This window comes from Nelumbo lutea, chromosome 7, assembly GCF_056320005.1.
Source record: "Nelumbo lutea isolate HS-2025 chromosome 7, American lotus-T2T, whole genome shotgun sequence".
Taxonomy (NCBI): domain Eukaryota; kingdom Viridiplantae; phylum Streptophyta; class Magnoliopsida; order Proteales; family Nelumbonaceae; genus Nelumbo; species Nelumbo lutea.
The window spans coordinates 5,162,462-5,182,891 of record NC_142690.1 but is presented as its reverse complement, the minus strand read 5'-3'; the positions used below and the strand labels follow the sequence as shown (position 1 = coordinate 5,182,891).

The following is a 20,430-nucleotide window of genomic DNA, read 5'->3' as shown; positions in this document are numbered from 1 at the left end:
CAAATGTTCCCTTCGCATGAAAGTAGTGCACACACTCTTATGAACCTCTTTTACATGCTAGATGTTGTTTAAGATGTTGACAAACCAGATCGTTGGCCAACATGTCTTAACTATTGACTCTACAAATAGAGACACAAGTGTACAAAGAAACAAGGTTTCAATGAAAATTAGGAAAAACAGGAATTCTGTGGCTGAACCAAGAACTAATCAGAGCTAAAACCAAACCACCTAAACATTCACCCACTTATGGGAGTTATGATGGAGTTATCTTAAGCACTTATTACAACAAATTGGATGAACAACTTTTGCTGGATGCTAGAGATCTTTCCAGAGAGGAGTTTGACTTCTATCTTCAACGATAAGCCTCACCCCTATAGGAAGGTGACCAATAATTATCCCTTTATTCCCAGAATTACCCATCAACCATTATCTCCAAATCTCATTAATCAGATTAAGATAGACAGGATGTCATGCTGAGGGTACCCAGGGTCAATGATCACATCAGAGAACTTATACGAAGCATGTCCGTCATTTTATAACCCCTTCCCCAGTTTCAATGTTTTTTTCTGTGCATAGACCTTTTCAATTTGTAATATAAGTTCTAAAAAAATAGAAATGATATAGTCCAGCTTGGACTATAATAGAGTCAGGCATAAAAATGACTAACTGTCAGAACCCTGTACCCTGAAGATATGATTGCCTCAGTCCATACAATATTTGGTTGTGAAGAAAGAATTTGGTTTTTTTTTTTCATTACTTGGGTGTTCTCTTCAGAATCATTGTTATGGTCAGATCCGAGGTAGTTAGAATGAGAGTTAGACTGGAGACATCTCAAGATATCTAGGCCTGTACCACCTTTCAAGTGCCCATGCATGGATAGGTGAATATGATCAATCAGTTTTGTATTAGCTGTAGTTTCGTCCTCCAGCACTGGTGAATCCCATGAGCACGTTTAAAATCTGATGATGAGCTCGGGTTTGGTCAGATTGACTGATGGAAGAAGGTGCAGTTGCTCTGCTTCCTGCCCCATTACATGCATGAATAGCCCCCCAATAGAGTTTTGAGTACTCACTTTCTCAAAGCTTCCAGCTCCAATCTCCTTCATCTTTTTCGTATGCTCCAAGTACTCAACATACTCCAAACAGAGGTCATCTGCACGATTCACAAACAGATATGGGACCCATGTCAACAAAGCAAGAAATGGATCTTCTGGTGGAGAATTTTGGTTGTAACCCTTCACAGCCATAGAACGTCCTGCAGTGATCAAGCTGCTTGCGATGTGGATCCCATGCTTCAATTTTTTATCTCTTATCCTCTCAATTGGAGCAGAGAAAAATGGTGGATTGAATAAAATCTCAATTGGAGCAGAGAAGAATGGTGGATTGATTAGAAATGATTTAAGCAAAATGCCAATCTTTGCCATGTTCTTACCATCCAACATTGCTAAAACAGATCCCAACAATTGACCTGTTAACCATACATTAAAATCTCCAATGGCAGAAACTGTGTCTTGGACAACTTCCATTGCAATCTGAAATCGAAAGGTACAATGAAGTTCCTTCTAGATGAAGTGGAAGTCCAAACAGAGATCTTGTAGGAAGGATTCAGGCTAGGTAATGGTACAATGGAAAGCAACAACATATCATGGAGAACCCTGTGTTGAGTGGCCACAGTTGCAGAACTGGGGTTTGAATTCATATATAGTGCCAAAGAAGGAGAAATCTACATTATCCACGAGTGGACAAATCAACTGGAAATGGAAAATTCACACCCAGTGGGGGCAAAATCTTCAACTGGATCAGTTCTTAACAAATTTACCAAATGTAATTTTGTACCTGCCAAAGCACTACATTCACAAACATGCTTGCAAATCTTGTTCACAAAAATGCAAGAGTTAGTTAATTGTGGTTAAGCAAGGAATGTCTCACTCTCTTCCTCTCCCTTCTTTGTTTGTTTGCATGTTGGTTTTTTTTTTTTTTTTATGTATAGTTGCAATCCACGAGGGTTTGTGCTCCAAAAAAAAATCAACAGCATGACATCCTCCCAATTAAAAATTCAGTAAAACAGTTAGTGAATGTTTAGACATCTTGTTCCTCTCCAAAAAACAAGATAAAAAAAAAAAGAGGAATTATGTGATGTCTTCAGCTATAATGAGTAGAGGAGCTCATAGTTGTGTGGTCATCTCCAACAGAGGAAGTTTGTCCTTTATTATTGAAATCTTCTGATCAGTTACCAAGACCTTTTCATTCTCAAATCCAATAATCATTTTTCTCAGGCTTTGTGACAAACTGTGGTGAGATGTATCCAAGATCAATGTGCAGACAAGTCTGAAAGACATCAAGGGAAAACGCCACATACATCATATAATTAAGAAAGACAAATGGAGCTTGGAACCAGTTAAAAAATACAAACCCCCATTACATCCACCTCTACAGTTGTCTCAAAGGATGACGAAGATTCAATGGATAAAACACTTTCAGGGCCAACCTTATCAATTGCATGGCAATCATAGTCCCAATGGTATCATTATTTCCAGCAGAGATGGAAACAACAACTGAAGAAATAAAAATGAATATTTGGTATAAGAATGTACCAGACAACAGTAAAAAATGCAAAATAACATGAAGAAATAAAAACAGCAATTACCTTTAATATCACCACGCCCCTTAACGGGCCTATTTTTCTTCTCCAACTTATCCACCAGACCCTGTACTGTCTTATTAATCCCTCTCTTGATTGATATAGGCTTTGCACCAAAAGTAACACTCAATCAGCCTAATTTGATAATTTTGCGTGCAAGAACTGATGCGGTTGTTGACCCATCACCAGCAGAGTTGTGAGTTCACTTGCAACTTTCAACCCAGAATTAACAATGTCAAGAAAGAGATCAACCGTAGGCTCAAAATCTCACATAGCAATAACATCCAACAATTTAGTTTTGCCAATAAAGTTTGTTTCAATCACAACTAAAAGAAGCTCAGGATGCATCTCGATATCACCTTGAATAAAACTTGAATAACATCAAGAAAAGAAGCATCAATACAAATTTCCAATAACATTAGTTACAAGTTTGAAAACAAAATTAGACACGGACTGAGCGGCCAATGTGTTATAAAAGGCATTGGATGGTGGGCATTTTACTATGAACAATGAAGAATGATTTCTCCTTGTTGACAAATTTGCTTGATTTATACAACTCAAATCTTGTTTATCAGGCACATTTTGTTTTAGAAAATAAATAATAATTAAGACACATTGGCACAGAATGACACTGGGTGTTCTTCCGAGTGAATTGCTTTTCTTGTTCTGAGTTACAAATACAAATTAAACCATCTATTTTGATGAAAAATTGGTTACTAAAATAAAAACACGGAAAACATGTTATTGGAAGTATACATGTTTGTGACCAAAACAGAGATAAAAATGTGTTCAAGAATTTCTGGTTTAAGAATCATGTTTTCATATAGTGATATTTCATGAGTTCATCATCTTCCCTAAATCATACAATATCTGTTCTCTACAATTTGTTTTCGTTTTAAAAACCATCATTTTGGTGGTTTCAAAAAGATATAAATGGGCTACTTTTTGAAATAAAAAAAAAAAAAAAAACTTATTTTTGCATCTCAAAACAAATACATGATTCAAGAACAATCATGGATCAGTGATGATCCCTGTAGATCTTCAAACTGAGAAGTAAAAGGGAAAAAAGAACATATCTGTTTCTTTGTGGTTTTAGGTTAAATTAAAGCTATTTGATGTTGATCCCGATTATCTAAATATAGATCCCGGTAGTTGCTTTTTTAATGAACAAGTTATTAAGTAGGCTGTGAGCTCCTTCTTTATGAAGTTGAAATTGGATTGATTGCTATATATGATAATATTTGAAAATTGCAGTCGATCCTGTAAAGCAAATCTACAATGAACCTGAAAAGTAAATCTGCAACTTGATCAACATTCTTCATGGAAAAACTTGAAGGTCTTGCATTGTCTGTTTAACTTAGAGTTGTAATTAGCCCATCCAATGCGTTGATTAGCAAGATCATAAACAAAAAAAGAGAAAACTAGTTTTCTTCTCTTTAGTCAGGCTTACCAACTCACAGCTTTTAACTCCTGTACAAATTGAGGCAAATATACACGCAACATTACTAGTGTTGACAATGCATCTGCATCACTCAAAATGCAGTTGAAAATATCATGATTTTGTTTCAGACAGCAGAACTACTATGCAACATTTTGATCATTCATAAAAATGGAAGGAAGTATTTCCAATGTCAAAAGTATAAAGGTTTTAGGGAATCTAAAACAATGTAGGAAGTTTAGTGATAAAACAATTATTGATGAAAAAAAAAATGTTTGTTGGAGAAGTTGGAATTGGCATAACTAGCTAATCCTCGGAATGGACTTTCGATAAAATTTTTATCGTGATTTAACTTGATTAGTCGCTGCAGGTTATCTTTTATCTATCGATAAAATAAACAAGTTCTCATATATGTTAACAGTTGACACTTCTCTCATGGCCTTAATTCCATGATATTATAAGCACCAATTATTATGGTTTGCATAATTGCTTCTCGAACTACTTAAGATAGAGAATAATTGGGACTTTTATTAATAAAAAAAAAGATAATTGGTTTTTTCCCTGCAAACAATGTAGAGAGTGCATATATCTAAAAAGGCCATTATCAATCGTGGCCCCTGCTATATGGGGTCTTGGGAGGGATAGACTGGATAGTCCAAACTCTTAACCTTTGTCATTTTTCTTTTGCAGAAAGTGGCTGCTCTCACTCTCACGATATGAGAGTGCACATGTCTGTCATCCAGAAATAGTATTCAGTGGGAACTTTTCTAGCAGTTTACTTCTTTCAAACCCATGCCTAACACTTCATTGTGAAAAGTTGTTTACTAGATATGATTGTTGCATGATTTATGCCCACTTTCTAAAGGTTTTGGCAACTAATATTCTAAGCCATGGATAAATAGTGGAGATACTTTTGAATGTTGTCTACATTGCAAATGCATTTATGAAATTCTTAATTGCTATTTCTCCCTAATGGATATGGTGTCAAGCCCTGATTTATTACAATGTATTTAGGAGTTTGTGTACACACTACACAGATTACATTTGAAAATGAGTTTAATAATGGCATTTCATGTAGCCAAAAAGTGAAAAATTACCAACAAACCACAAATCATGAAATACAAAATTAGAAAAAACAAAAACTCAGTTATACTTCACATTTACACAACCTCCAAGACCTAAAATTCAAGAGATGAATGATGGGTGACACAAGAAGAGCTAAGGGTAGAACAAAAAGGACATGGGTAGAAGTTGTAAGAACTGATTTAGGCACTAAAAAATTAATAGTGGATCGGGCTTTAACTTGAATGGATTGACGAAACAACATTCATGAAGCCAACCCCACATAGGTAGTATAAGGCATGGATGATATTGATGATGACATATTAAGGATGATTATTTAAGACCCGGGCTGGCCTACAAGGCAAGAAAATTTCTAGACCTAGGCAGCCACATTTCTTCTAGGCCTAGCCTAACCCAGGCATGCATTAAGCCTATAAAAAATGTCGATTGGTGAGATTCAGTTATATCAAGATAAATCAGTTATTAGTTATAACTTCATAATTGACTTCAGCCTGCAACCATTAATTGTAACCTCGGAATGAACTTTCAGTCAAATTTTTATCCTTATATGACTGATATGATTGCAGATCTATAAATTTAAAATTGTCTTGAGAATCCTACAACTTGTTTATGTTGTTTGGGCACACATTAGAATTCAATATCTTAGTATTAAAAAATTAATAAAGTATTATTCAACTAACAATAAGCAAATAATATTAATAAAATAACAATAAATATTAATACACTACATATTAATTCAATAATAATAAAATAATAGTATTATAACAAAATATTAATAAATTAAAATTAACAAAAATATATTAATTATTAAATATAATAATAAAATATAAGCGCAATATAACTAAAATAATAATAAACATTAATAATTCAATAATAAAATGTTCCAAATGTTATAGTTAGAAAATAATAATAATAAAATAAGAGTATATTAATAATTAAAATCATAATATAACATTTATAAAATATTCATAAAATAATAATACTATAAAAAAAAATTAATAAGTTAATAATAAAAAATAAAAGATATTAATTCATTAATTAATAATCATAGTAATATTCAAGAACAACTAAAATGCTAATATATTATAAATAATGTAGTAATGAAATACTAACATATTATTTATTAAATTTTAATAAATAAATTTTAAAATAATAAACAAAAAGAATAGAATGTTAATAATCTAATAAGACAATAATAATAAAAAATATAATAAAATAATAATTATGAATAAAAAATTCATAAATTAATGATAAATACTAAAATATTAATTATGAAAAACTAATAAAACCATATCAATGTACTAATAAGATAATAATTATACATTTATGAAATAATAATAATAAATATTAATATATTGAAGTTTAATGTGTCCCCAAACATCATTGACAAGTTGTAGGATTTCTCAAAACAATTCTAATTCTACAGAAATGCAATCACATCAATTATATTGGGATAGAAAATTTGACTCAAAGTTCATTCTGAGGTTACAATTAAAGGTTGTAGTCTGAACGTCCATTCTAATGTTACAACTAATATCAGGTTTATCCTAATATAGCTAAAAATCACAAACCTGCATTTTTTGTAGTCTTAATGTAGGTCGAAGATGGGTTAGGCCTAGAAGAAATGTGGCTTTTTGGGTCAAGAAATTTGCAAGGCAGCTAAGCAAGGCCAGGTTATAAACAATCATCCCTAATATGTCATCATCATCATCATTCAAGCCTTATCCTAGCTATATGGGGTTGGCTACACAAATCCTTTTTCGCCAATCCATTCAACTTAAAGCCATATCCACAGTTAAATTATTAGTGCCTAAATCATTTCTTACTACTAATACCCTTGTGCTTTTTGGTCTACTCCTAGTTCTTCTTGTGTCACCCTTCATTGATCTCTTGAATTTTAGGTCTCAGATGCTATATAAATATGAAGTATAACTGAGTTTTTTATTTTTTCTAATTTTGTATCATGATTTGTGGTTTGTTGGTAATTCTCCACTTTCTTGGCTACACGAAATGTCACTATTAAACTCATTTTCCAATGTAACCTGTGTAGTATACACAAACTCCTAAATACATTGCAATAAATCAAGGTATGACACTATAGTGAATAGAGAGAAATAGCAAAGAAGAATTTCATAAATGTATTCATCATGTAGATAACATTAAAATATCTCCACTAATTTATCCACTGCATAGAAGCTTAGTTCCCAAAACCTTCAAAAACTGGGCATAACTTATGCAAAAACCACATCTAATAAACAACTTGTCACAATGATGTGTTAGGTATGGGTTGAACAGAAGTAAATTGCTTGAAAAGTTCCCTGAATACTATTTTTGGATGAGAGATATGTATACACTCATATAGAGACAGTGAGAGCAGCCACTTTGTGCAAAAGAAAATTTTAAAGGTTAGGAGTTGGCACTACCCAATCTACCTACCAAGACCCCAGATAGCAAGGGCCACCATTGGATAATGGCCTTTTTAGATATGTACACTCTCCACATTGTTTGTAGGGAAATCTCAACTATTGTCTATCTTAAGTAGTTTGAGATGCAATTAGGCAAATCACAAAATTTGGTCCTTACAATATAGTGGAATATAGTCCACGAGAGCACTGTTGATTGTTAACATTAGGGATGTCAACCGATTTGGTTCGGCATGGGCTTTCCACAACCCTAACCCAACTCTCAAGCACTGTAACCCGAACCTGACCCGTTGCATTTCAATGTATTTTTTAACATGTTTTGAAGACATAAAAAACATTAATTTAAGTGAGGAAGTTGTTTTATAGATTCTAAGATGTTACTTTTTCCATTTAAAAAATTAAGAAGAAAATCAAAATAAACATGTAAATAAAATATAAACATTAAACCGATATAGTTGGAAGTCAAAAAACTGGAAGAATACTTGGTATATATGTAGGTATCATGACCCAACGGAGTGGGCCAATCAAAACCTGTACCCAAACCCAAAGTGGGTCAAAGAATCAAAACCCTAAGCCGGCCCTAAATCCAAATACACCTCACCCTTACCCGGCCCTATGGGGCCGGGTCACGACGGGTTTACCATTTGACTCGGCCCATTGGCATCCCAAGTTAACATATATAAGAACTTCCTTATTCCGTTAAATATATTTAGTTTCTTAGTTTTACATGTCATGAAGAATAATAATTTAATGGGTGATTATATTAAGCGGAATAATGCTTTCATGTATACATCATAATTATCCGTAAAACCTTTTTAGAATGAACTTCATGACAAAGATACAAATACATACATATCTAGGCATGTATACAAATATATACATAATACATTTACATATCTAAATATAAACATATGCTTGTAGTGTATGCTAGAAACAACAAGGATAAGCACACATGACATAAATGCAATGGCTAGCATCTAACCAGTACTCATTCTCTACATTTTGGACTAGTGCATACAATGGAGAAACACTTAAGTCAGGATTCAAACCTCCTAAAATGGTCGTCCCTTGTTCCTGAACTCTATGGAAGCCAATGCACCAAAATTCTAGCCCCATCTTGGGAGAAATGTTAAAAATTTGAATTGAAACCTTTTGGTGGCATAATAACAATACTTCATTCAATTGGCTTAAGATCATAGGTGCAGTACTAGCAAAACATAAAGCTGAACGAGCAGATTGTGAAACAACTTTATCTATCTGCACAAAAGAAAAATTGAAGAAATGAAATTCTGAGATCATGAATATAATTTGTTTCACCAATTTCCGTCCCCAACAACAAAAACTAAGTAGTCAGTTGGTTAACTTCAATCTTTAACAAATAAAAGGTGTGGGTTTATGATCCTTTTCAACAGCCTGTACAAAGTGCTTCACATCAATTAGATTGTTAAAAAATTGTGTTCCTGTAACTCACAGCATTGACAAATGGATCATATGCATCTGCTGCATGGTATGCGAAAGTTGTACCAATTAATTATGGTTCCCCTATTGCCTGAAGTAGCAAAAACTGTTGGATCAATTGGTAGAATTGGCCCATTGACAACAATTCTCTGCAGATAAATATTATAATCAGGCTTGATAGTTTTGAGACAAAAGGAATTTAAACACAATGCAGAATCAGATTTAAATGAATCAAATTTGATTTTTCTTATGCACATAAACAATAGTAGCGATGAAAATGAAAAGGAGATGATTATCTAAAATAACAAACTTATCTAACATTGGATTTTAGCACACAAAGATTGTCATCAAAATAAAAGATGTACGAATTAGTTAAGATAAACTTATATTTAGACAGTAAGAAATGATATGGCATGTTTTGGGAAAGAAATGAATGAGTGAATGACAAACAGATATGTGAACTAAAGAACATATTTGATGGCACAATGACCAGTGTTAGACACCTAGGGGAGAGACATCAGAGTTTTTAATTATAACGAGACTTCAACATAGATTGACACATAGCCCTTATTTGACCACATAGTCATGGATGCATGATTAAACATGTCAAAGAGGAAATTCCATGGATTGACAAAACTGAAGTGAATATATAACTATTGTGAGAATAGTGTAATATTATTAGTATTGGAGACCAAGATATGGCTTCTGTTACCATGGCTTTGTAATTCATAACTAGGGAGAGGTTGAGGATGTTTCCCACAGAATTAGTTCATCCAAAACTATAATTTCTTCTGTTACCTTGGTTCAATAATTCATAACAAGGGAGAAACTGGAAAAGGTAGTATTAGAAATGAATATACTTACGGAAATCTTGGAGTAGCTTCAACAAGTGAAAAAATGAGGGAAAGTAGAGTAAGATGGTGATCAAAACTTGTTCGAGCCAGCTGAACAAACTTAAGGAAGAAAACAAGCTTTAACCAAACTAATATAAAGGTCCAAATGATAAAAACAGAGTTATGATAGAAATGAAATAGAATCGAAGGAAGCAAACAAGATTTAACTAGATAGTTTTATAGGTAAGTAAAGACCATTGACCACTAGGGTTCTAATTTCTTTTCTCTCCTTGAAGAAACACTTCCAAAGGCAGTTGTAGTGGACAAGCTCCATATTTTTAAGAATCAAAACAAATATATTTAACAACGTCCAACCACAAAAATTTATAAATGTGTTCGAGAATAAGGAAAAATGTCCTTTGCAGATAAAAACATGCAGGTGTTTCCAATATGTCCATCCTCAACTTTTTATGGTACTAGTAATCCAGAAACAAACTTGAGATCAGAAAGGAGACTGTAAAGATTCGGCTACATGAAAAAGAAAAATGGCAAATAAAAGCTAATAACTCCAAGAAGAGGACATACTGATTTGGAACAAGAGGACTATAGACAATACTTGGCTCCACAATCCCACCAAAAACAAATATACCTCCACCACTATTATCTCCTATCAGCCAATGAGCAAACACCTTTGGTGCAACTCCTCATGAGGACAGTTGTGAAATGACAGACAGTTCCTGCTGCCCAAACCGAAAAATCCCATCAACGGCTCTGTCTGGCTTGGTCAAGTCTCCGGACTGATAGTTGCTACATCTGTTTCAAGAACCAATCTCTATCATGTAAGTTCCAAGAAGCATTATATTATCCTCACCACCCAAGTCATACAAAAGAACATATCTGATACGTAATGCCTACCAAGAAACTATGGTACCCGAAGAGTTTGAAACCAAATACTTCCCGAGAACGGTGTCAAAGAATAACATATATTGTACAACAATAACCCGATGTCCCACTTCCATCACCAATACTGAAAGGAGTAACCACATTGGGAATTCTGAGCAGTGCAGCACCACCTAATGTTTGAACCGTCAAATTACATATTTCATCTGAACAAGATACTAGAGAAGCTGTGGGTGAGGCAGCGGCATCAAAGAAATTCAAAGAAATCTACGAAAATGTAACAGTCTTGGTAAGGATTGCACCTGCAAAAATGTCACTGGAAATGAAAGAAGAGGAAGGAGGTGGAAAAAAGAAAGAAAGAAAGAAAGCTTTAGATTCAAACCTTTATATTTGGGGCAACCACTGCAGGCATTTCTGGTGACCGACGAGACATCACTTCTGGTATCAATTTGAACATAGAATTCTTTTGGAGTAAAAAGACAACTATGCCCTTATAGCGCGGAAAAACATAAAGCAACATATATAACACTCAAAAAACGTAAAAAAGTTTGGACTCACATAACTACTGTGGTCCCCACCTCCTATCTAACAACTAACATAAACATCTACTCAGAAAAAATCATAAAACTAATTAATCTTCAACACCCCCCTCATGTTGGGAGTAAATGTCACACATTCCCAACTTGTGTAGATCATGTTCAAGCTTGTTCTTTGCCATCCCTTTAGTGAGAACATCAGCCAGCTGCGACTCTGAAGAGACATAAGGCAAACAAACTTCTCCGGTTGTGGGCAATATTGATTGAAACCTGATCGTCTATCAACTTCAATGTGTTTTGTCCTATCCTGCTGAATTGGATTGTGGGCAATATTGATTGAAACCTGATTGTCATAGTATAACATCATAGGTTCCTCTTCTTTCACCCCAATCTCACTCAAAAGAGATCTAACCCAAGGAAGTTCTGAGACACCATGAGCCTTGGATCTATACTCAGCCTCTGCACTTGACCTTGCCACAACCGCTTGCTTCTTACTCTTCCAGGAGATCATGTTTCCACCTACAAGGGTACACACTTCTGATGTAGACCTCCTGTCATCTAAGCTTCCTGCCTAGTCTGCATCTGTATTGGATTCTAGCTTCTGATTCTCTTGATTTGAGAAAAAAATGCCTCTGTCAGGGTGTTTTTTTAGATATGCAAGTATTCTCTCAATAGCTTCCCCGTGCTAAACCCGAGGTGCATGCATGTACTGACTCACAACACTGACAGCATAAGAAATATCTGGTGGTGTCATACACAAATACAGCAGTCGACCCACCATTCTTTGATATCTCCCCACATCCTTTACCATTTCACCTTCCACACCATTAATTATGTGATTTGGATCAATAGGAGTGTCTGCTGGCTTGGTCCCCAGCTTCCCAGTCTCTCGCAATAGGTCAAGTACATACTTTCTCTGTGAAATGAAGATCCCATGCTTGGACCTTGCAACTTCAATCCCTAAGAAGTATTTGAAATCACCAAGATCTTTGATCTCAAATTCTTGCTGCAATGATTTTTTGAGATCATCAATCTCCTCTAGATCATTTCCTGTCACCACTATATCATCCACATACACAATCAAAATTGACACTAGAGGATGATCAGGCTGTGTCTATGTGTATCCAAAACGGATAAGTGCCCCCCTGAACCTATCAAACCAAGCCCTAGGTGACTGTTTCAATCCATACAGAGATTTTCTGAGTTTGCACATCTTTCCTTTACCAACATTTTCATAAAAGCTTGCTGGAATTTCCATATATACCTCCTCCTATAAGTCACCATTGGGGAAAGCATTTTTGACATCAAGCTGAAACAAGGGTCATGAATAGGTGGCTGCTAGAGATAAAAGGATACGAACTGAACTCATCTTAGCTACTGGTGCAAAGGTTTCCAGATTATCATCACCATAGGTCTTAGTATACCCTTTTGCTATCAACCTTGCCTTGTACATCTCTATCTTTCCATCAGCCTTATACTTCACTGTGAATACCCATCGAGATCCGATTGTCTCCTTGTCTAGGGGGAGATCAACTATTTCCCAAGTTTGGTTTTTGACCAAAGCATCCATCTCATCTTGCATGGATGTTTTCCACTCAGGTTTGTAGAGAGCCTTAATAACATTCCTGGGTATAGACACAGAATCCAGGGAAGAAAGAAAAGCATGGTAGGAGGGTGATAAGGCACTATAGGAAAGATGGTGTGAAATGTAGTGGGCTGTACACTTTCTATTCCCCTTACGAAGTTCAATGGGAAGATCAAGGTCAACGGGATCAGCTGCAACAATGGTGTTAGGGATAGAAACATTATCATCAGAAAACATAACAGGCTCAGGCTCAAGAGGAATACCTGGAACTGTATCTAGCGAATATGGAGTTTCAGAAGGACTGATAGAGAGTGGTGTGGGTTGAGGATGTGTGGAGTCAACCATCATCTGTCAGCACTGATATTGTTGTGAGGCTTCCCGTAGTGGATCAAGTAATGAAACTGGAGGTGCAGGTGCTGGCTGAACTGATGGAGGAGGTGGTGGCTGAACTGATGTAGATGCTGGCTGAACTAATGGAGGCACCACAGAAACAGGAAGAGGAACAAATTGTGAGTTCTTCTCCCCAAAACTCTCCCCTTGAGGAGAACCACTCGAGAAGAAGAATGTGGATTCAAAAAAGGAAACATCCATAGTGACAAATCTACTCCTCGATACTGGGTCATAACAGCAATACCCCTTTTGGTTCTGAGCATACCCAAGAAAAACACATTTCTTGGCCTTAGGATTCAATTTCTTGTGATGAGGGCCGAGAATGTGAACAAAAGAAACACAACCAAAAACCCTCAGAGGTATATGAAATATCTTTCCATCTGGAAAAAGAAGGCTAAATGGCACCTTAAACCCCAAAGTCCATGAAGGAACACGGTTAATCAAATGCACGGCTGTAAGAACTGCATCTCCCCAGAACTGCATAGGAACTGAAGCATACACCATAAGACTCTTTTCCACCTCCACAATGTGTCTGTTTTTCCTCTCAGCAACTCCATTCTGTTGCGGTGTATATGCACAACTGCTTTGATGAACTGCACCATGTTCTAAGAGATACGTCGTCAGGTCCTTCTCAAAGTACTCTCTGGCATTATCTGATCTAAAAGCCTTAGTTCTCACTCCAAATTGTGTGAGAACCATCTGCTAAGAGATGCTTTGGAAAAGCTGACAGACCTTGCACCTGATACAGCTTATCTGCTAACATTGGATGGGGAAGGAAATGTGATCTCCGAGATGGAAATAAGTACTCAGCTGATACAATGAAATGATGTAACTAAGATTGTTCCAGGGGAAAAAGTTCTTGTTGATGGTGTTGTTATAACGGGACAAAGCCATGTAAATGAGAGTACGATCACCGGAGAAGCAAAGGCCCGTAGCTAAGAGGCCAGGAGACAAGGTTCTGTTCTTTTGTTCTATATCTTTCTTCTTTCTTGGGGCCATATTTGGTGCAATGATAAAATCTTGGGCTGACAAACATGAGAACGTGGGTTTGAGTCTGATAGCTGTCACTTCCTGAAAGAAAATGCCTAAGTTTAGGTCTGAACCAATTCAGTCCACCCCTCCCAAGACCTCAGATAACTGGGACAAAATTTTGGTGATGGCCCTGTGACCCTTATATATTCTTCTTTCTGCATTGTGAGTAACCTTGTACACTTTATCCGGAAGCCAAATTTCAAATTAATTTATGCTTTAATGTGTCATAATCAGGTTACTGGTAGAACTGTAAATGAGAATGGATGCTTAGTAGTTAAGGCTACTCATGTTGGGTCAGAGACTGCATAGTGCCAAATAGTACAGCTGCTGGAAGCTGCTCAACTTGCCAGAGCACCAGTTCAGAAACTAGCAGACCAAACTTCAAAATTCTTTGTTCCTATGGTAGGTTCTTTCTTTGATGACTTTCTCTTTCACTTTGAAGTTAATAATGATCTACTCTAGTCAGTTCTATTAGCTCCTTATGCATGGTTAGTTCAAAGGCTCAACATGTATTGTGTTTCTGTGAAATAGTTGATTGCTTAACTCCTGTAAGGTTGGGAAAAGTGGTGCTTGATAAAGCTATCTAGTAATGTCGTCTGATGAATGGTTTCTTTTGAACTCATTAGATCTTTACATTTATCACTTTCAAGGCAGAGATGTCTTCCACTCAATGTACATTTTTTTTTTTTTATGATAGAGTGAACAATGCACTCTTGCTTATACATTTATCATAGGAAGAATGTTAAGAAATTAGTTTCTCTATTTTTCTAATTCAAGTGTTTCCTCGGGTATGCTTTTGCGATTTTAAGGTGAAGGTAAACCTATGAAAGTAAAATACAAGAAAATGAATGTTGAGAAAATAAAGATGAATAACTCTTGAAGCACACTTGCTTTCCCTGGAAAGGAGACGGATGAATTTAATGAGTATCTAGGGCCATAAGATGGCCAGTTGACACAAATAATGTCTCATATCATAGTCTGCATATGTCCTCAGAAGAAAAGTTATCTGCTCTTTATTTTTGTATCTACCAATTAAATTATGGTGGATAAAATGTGACATTTATCTGCTGCATAATCAGTCCACTCCACAAGATATTGATCCGATGTACAATACGATATATTGTTGCTGGTCTTATAGTCATTCTATAAAATTTTCATTTAATTCTGATTAACATGCATAAATCAGGAACCACTCTAGATGCTCCTATCCACTTCATTTTTCTTGCTACACTGCCTTCCAGACTTCATGACTTCGGTTACTTGCCATTGCTACCTTCCTAAATCCCTTCTTGTTTTACATAAATTCTGGGAGATTTTTCTTCCAGATGCCAATCAATTTTTAAAAACATAATTTAGTATCAAATTTGTCTATCAATTTTCTGTTAGACCAGTTTTGCAATAATTATGAATATATTTCATTTTAAAAAACTTGTCCTCTGTGCAAGGACCTTGACCAATTGGTTCTAAGACTTTTATAAAGTTCTTATGTTTCGTCGAAATAGGAATATAGAAGGGAAAAATCTCCTTGTCTTTCCCTTGATGCAATGTGTATTTATTTCCCTCCACCATATTGCAGGTTGTTGTAGCAGCATTCCTTACATGGTTGGGTTGGATCATTCGGGAGAAGTTGGTGTATACCCTAAACGCTGGATTCCAAAAGCCACGGATGGGTTTGAGCTGGCTCTGCGCTTTTGTATTTCAGTTCTTGTGGTTGCTTGTCCATGTGCTCTAGGACTAGCAACCCCAACTGCCATCATGGTTGCCACAGGGGAGGGAGCTTCTCAAGGTGTCCTCATCAAGGGTGGAAATGCATTTGAAAATGCACATAAGGCAAGAAAGAACATTAGGATTGCTTTTTTGTTAGAAATTGAATTTATTCTGGACTTGAATGATTAACTAGGCCACATCCCTCAAGATGCAGGTACAAACTGTTATGTTTGATAAAACAGGCACATTGACAGTCGGAAAACCTGTTGTTGTTAATACAATGCTCTTTTCAAACGTGTCTATCCTGGAGTTCTGTGATGTGGCTGCTGCTGCTGAGGTGAGGTTGATATTTAACACCTAGTTTCGTTGGAGTTGCTTGCTCTATGTTCTGGATTAAAAGTTATAGATTTGATTTTTCCAAGGATTTCTGAAAGTTCCATTGGCAGGTAAACAGTGAGCACCCAATAGCAAAGGCTGTGGTGGAATATGCTAAGAAGCTGCGTCAGAAGTATGGCTCTGCTATTGAACATGTAACAGAACCCAATGACTTTGAGGTTCATCCAGGGCTGGGGTTGGTGGAAATGTTGGGGGAAAACTGGTGTTGGTTGGGAACAAGAGGCTCATGCAGGCCTGCAATGTTCCACTGGACCCTGATGTTGAAGATTATATGTCAGAAACTGAACAGAAAGCTCGTACATGTGTACTGGTTGCCATTGATAGGAGGATTGCTGGGGCTTTTGCATAACAGATCCTGTAAAACCAGAGGAAGAACGGGTTGTATCATACCTCTGGTCATTGAGGATCTCAAGAATTATGGTGACTGGGGACCACTGGGCTACAGCAACTGCCATAGCAAAGGAGCTTGGAATTAGCAAGGTGTTTGTTGAAACTGATCCACTAGGAAAAGCTGATAAGATCAAAGAATTACAGGTAAATACATCCAAACACTTGCTGGGCCGATAATACTTCATATGAACTATAAACCTTCTCCAGTGAATGCATTGAATGATTTAAATGCCTTGTCTTGTATTCTTGTAAGGAATATTGACCCTCAAACAACACGGTTGACTTCTGCTCATTGAGACAACCTTCATATGGATATTCTTTTACAGCTAAGCGACAGTAAGAAGTTGGTTAAGTGGTTATGGACTTTCGAACTACAACACTTGAACACCCGACTAGCAGTTTACACAATAATAGCTCATCCTGTTAGATTAAGGATTCAATCAACTCAGCTTCAGTTTTGTTGGCATTAAATTTATTATTTATTGTATCATTTTTTTCTGGAACATTAAAAAGAAGTGGGGTTTCTTTACATAAAGAGTATACACCATACTAAAAAAAATAAAGGTTAAGCAAATAGAGACTGAAGTTCTAAATCCATGTGCATCCAGTCTGATACAAAAATACAGTCCTGTATAAGCTTTCATTTAAAGTCTCTCATTGATGGATGCCTCTCAACCCAAAGCTCCCTCAATCCTATCTGCCCCACCAATCTTAGAATCAAAGCAGAGTATTATATCAAATAATCACATGACTGCTGATGTTATGCTTCTTAATGACTCTACTAATCCAGTTACTTGCATGTCAGTTTATTGATACATATTTCATGTTTTATATGTGATCCATATATCCTTATGGTTGTACAAGTATATAAGTTATACATGTATCTCTAACATTCTCTCATGCTATGACTTAATTAGGCACAACTTAATTTAGAGGACTTGTTGGTTTATTGCTAACATCTTCAGTTCTTTTCTGCCATTATGTCAAAGAAGACAGGTCTGATGGCCTATACTGTGATAGTCCAAAAAATTTTGTCTGGACGACATGATATGGTGATAGTAATTATGCCTGACAATTGAACCCATCGATTACAAGGCGCCATCTGATTAACTACATGAATTGACGATATGAAGCTAGATGTCTATGAACAGCATGTGTGTATGACTATTGACTGACTGAAATCAAATCTAATGCCAGATGAAAGGTGTGACTGTGGCAATGGTAGGTGACGGAATCAATGGCTCTCCAGCTTTAGTTGCTGCTGATGTTGGCATGGCAATTGGTGCGGGTACTGATGTTGCCATTGAAGCTGCTGATATTGTTCTCATCAAGAGAACCTTGGAGGATGTTATAACAGCCATTGATCTCTCAAAGAAAACTCTCTCCAGGATCCAGCTCAACTATGTATGGGCCTTGGGTTACAATGTTCTTGGAATGCCAATTATTGCTGGGGTTTTATTCCCTTTTACCGGAATCCGATTACCACCTTGGCTTGCTGATGCTTGCATGGCAACCTCCTCACTTAGTGTTGTCTGCTCATCGCTCTTATTGCTGTCCTACAAGAAACCTTTGCAAGCCCAAGACACGTGTAGTGTATGAACTGCAATGGTTCCATTTCTGTCAATTGTTACAACAAGGTCTATACTGGATTTCTGTAAAAGAACATGTAGTTCACCTTTTCAGTGATGCATTTCTCCATCTTTATTAATTTTCTTTTGTGATGTTTGAAACTGAGACTTCCTGGACAAGTATAAGTGGCTTGGCCACAGTCCATCTACAGGACAGACCTAGGTTGCAGTTTTCCAAATTCTGGTTTGATGTTGTGCAGTTATACTTCTTTGGAAAATTCTAAATTGGAAACTGACTCGACCCAGTTTAGGGTCGGAGCGACCAAGTGGATGGTTAATTGTCCGTTAGTCCAGGTTTCGAAACATTTTGGTATCATTCAGGCAAAGACGAGCAGGTAAGTTGGTGGGTCCCACTGAATTGATGGAAACCCACACTCGGGTGGGTCCCATCAAATTTTACATAGTTTTTTTTTTTTTAATTTTAAGAAACAAGATCCAAAAAACAAACATACAACATACAGCAGTTAAGAACTAACCAAGTCTTGGTTAGCAAAGAGTTGAATCCACTCAGGCGGATCCTCTAGGAAGAATCCAGATTCCTTCAGCCCTTTCCTAGCTAACTTATGGGCTACCACATTTCCACACCCGCCAACATGCACAAAGTGAGTAGAAAGTCCAACTGTACACATGAGAATGTCCATGCACAAAAAACTTGCATCCGAAGCCAGGTCAACTTTCCTCGCGTTCAAAGCTTGGACTAACGATAAACTGTCTAATTCCACTAGAATAGCCTTGCCCTTCTAGCTGTTCAGCATTTCCAAGCTCCTTAAGATTGCTAGAGCTTCTGCTTGTATCGGGGATGCTACAGTAGACTTCCCAAAAACAGCTGCTAGCACAGTCCCAGAAGAATCCCTCAGGACAGCCCCAAAAAACAATTTAAGGACTTCTGGCCTTGGAGCTTTCCAAAAAACAACTACCCTTGCTTCATTGCCTTGTTACTGACGAGAAGAACCTTGCAATCCGGCTTGGGAAATCTTCTGCCTCTCTCTCCACATCCTATATAAAACAGACAGATTAAAGCTTGGGTTTAGGTCAATGTTTTCAAAAACCTTCCAATTCCCGCTTTTCCAAATAATCCACATAATCAAAAAAGATAGAGCAATCATATCATTTTTAACATTTTTATTAGATGAACACCTAGTGAACCAAACAGAAAGCCATTGTTTAAATGGGCTTAAATGACTCCCATTCAGAATTCTAATTCCCATATGACTACCAACCACACAGCTTTAGCATGAGAACATTCAAAGAGACGGTGCATAATTGTTTCAGAGCTTCTGGAACAAACAGAACATGTAGCATCAGAAGCCAATTTTCTTTTAACTAAATTTCCCTTTACTGCAATTGCATTTACACAACATTTCCGGATGAAGTTTTTAATTTTTGGATCAATTTTGGCTTTCCATAATTCTGACCACTGACTCTTCTTTAGCTCCTCATCATTTTCACCTTCTTCCCTAGAAGGAATCCTTCCACTCTTCAAGGCTTTTAAGGCATAATAACCAGATTTTACTGTATAATGTCCATTTGGATTGAGAGTCCATCTGAGCTTATCCTCCCACTGACCCTCTGAAAAGTTTATACTAAGGATACTTCTTGCAATTAGGTCATAGAAATTGGCCCAAATTAATCTCTCATTCCATCGTCTTTCATTTCCATCCAACAGATCCTTCACCCAGAATATGTTAGGATTGTTTAGTCAGGGGGCCTGTAATTTTGACGGACTTAATATTTTGTCGCCAAGGATCATCCCATACCCTGACCTTTGTATCAAAACTTATTGCCCAACAGGCTCCTTTTTGGATTACCTCTCTAGTTGCTAGGAGACTCTGCCATCCTGAAGACCCATGTTTTGGAGATCTGTCAGTTAGGAAATTTTTCTTTTTTATATATCTGGCTCTGATCACCTTAACCCACAGGTTGTCCTCTTCCTTGCAAATTCTCAAAACTTGCTTGGCTAGAAGGGCCAAGTTGAAGAGGTAGGGGTCCCT

General features: G+C 36.5%; 1 long non-coding RNA gene and 3 pseudogenes across 3 annotated transcripts; 1 reads left to right on the top strand and 3 right to left on the bottom strand.

Annotated features, from left to right (window-relative positions):
• Positions 1-894: 894 nt before the first annotated feature.
• Positions 895-1,756, bottom strand: LOC148844781 (GDSL esterase/lipase At4g10955 pseudogene; annotated as a pseudogene).
• Positions 1,757-2,021: 265 nt separating this feature from the next.
• LOC148844780 (uncharacterized) lies at positions 2,022-4,230 on the bottom strand. Of its 2 annotated transcripts, XR_016102511.1 has the most exons (3): positions 4,091-4,230; positions 2,647-2,852; positions 2,022-2,554 (listed from the first exon to the last, which is right to left on the bottom strand). It is a non-coding gene; the product is annotated as an uncharacterized LOC148844780 (long non-coding RNA). The 2 variants fall into 2 exon arrangements; XR_016102510.1 differs by lacking the exon at positions 4,091-4,230 and having other exon boundaries at positions 2,647-3,783.
• Positions 4,231-8,511: 4,281 nt separating this feature from the next.
• Positions 8,512-12,569, bottom strand: LOC148844779 (aspartic proteinase 36-like; annotated as a pseudogene).
• Positions 12,570-13,291: 722 nt separating this feature from the next.
• On the top strand, positions 13,292-18,515 carry LOC148844778 (copper-transporting ATPase HMA4-like; annotated as a pseudogene). The gene is made up of 7 exons (XR_016102126.1): positions 13,292-13,350; positions 13,952-14,241; positions 14,553-14,720; positions 15,895-16,148; positions 16,240-16,362; positions 16,472-16,955; positions 18,009-18,515. The product of XR_016102126.1 is annotated as a copper-transporting ATPase HMA4-like (transcript).
• Positions 18,516-20,430: the final 1,915 nt, after the last annotated feature.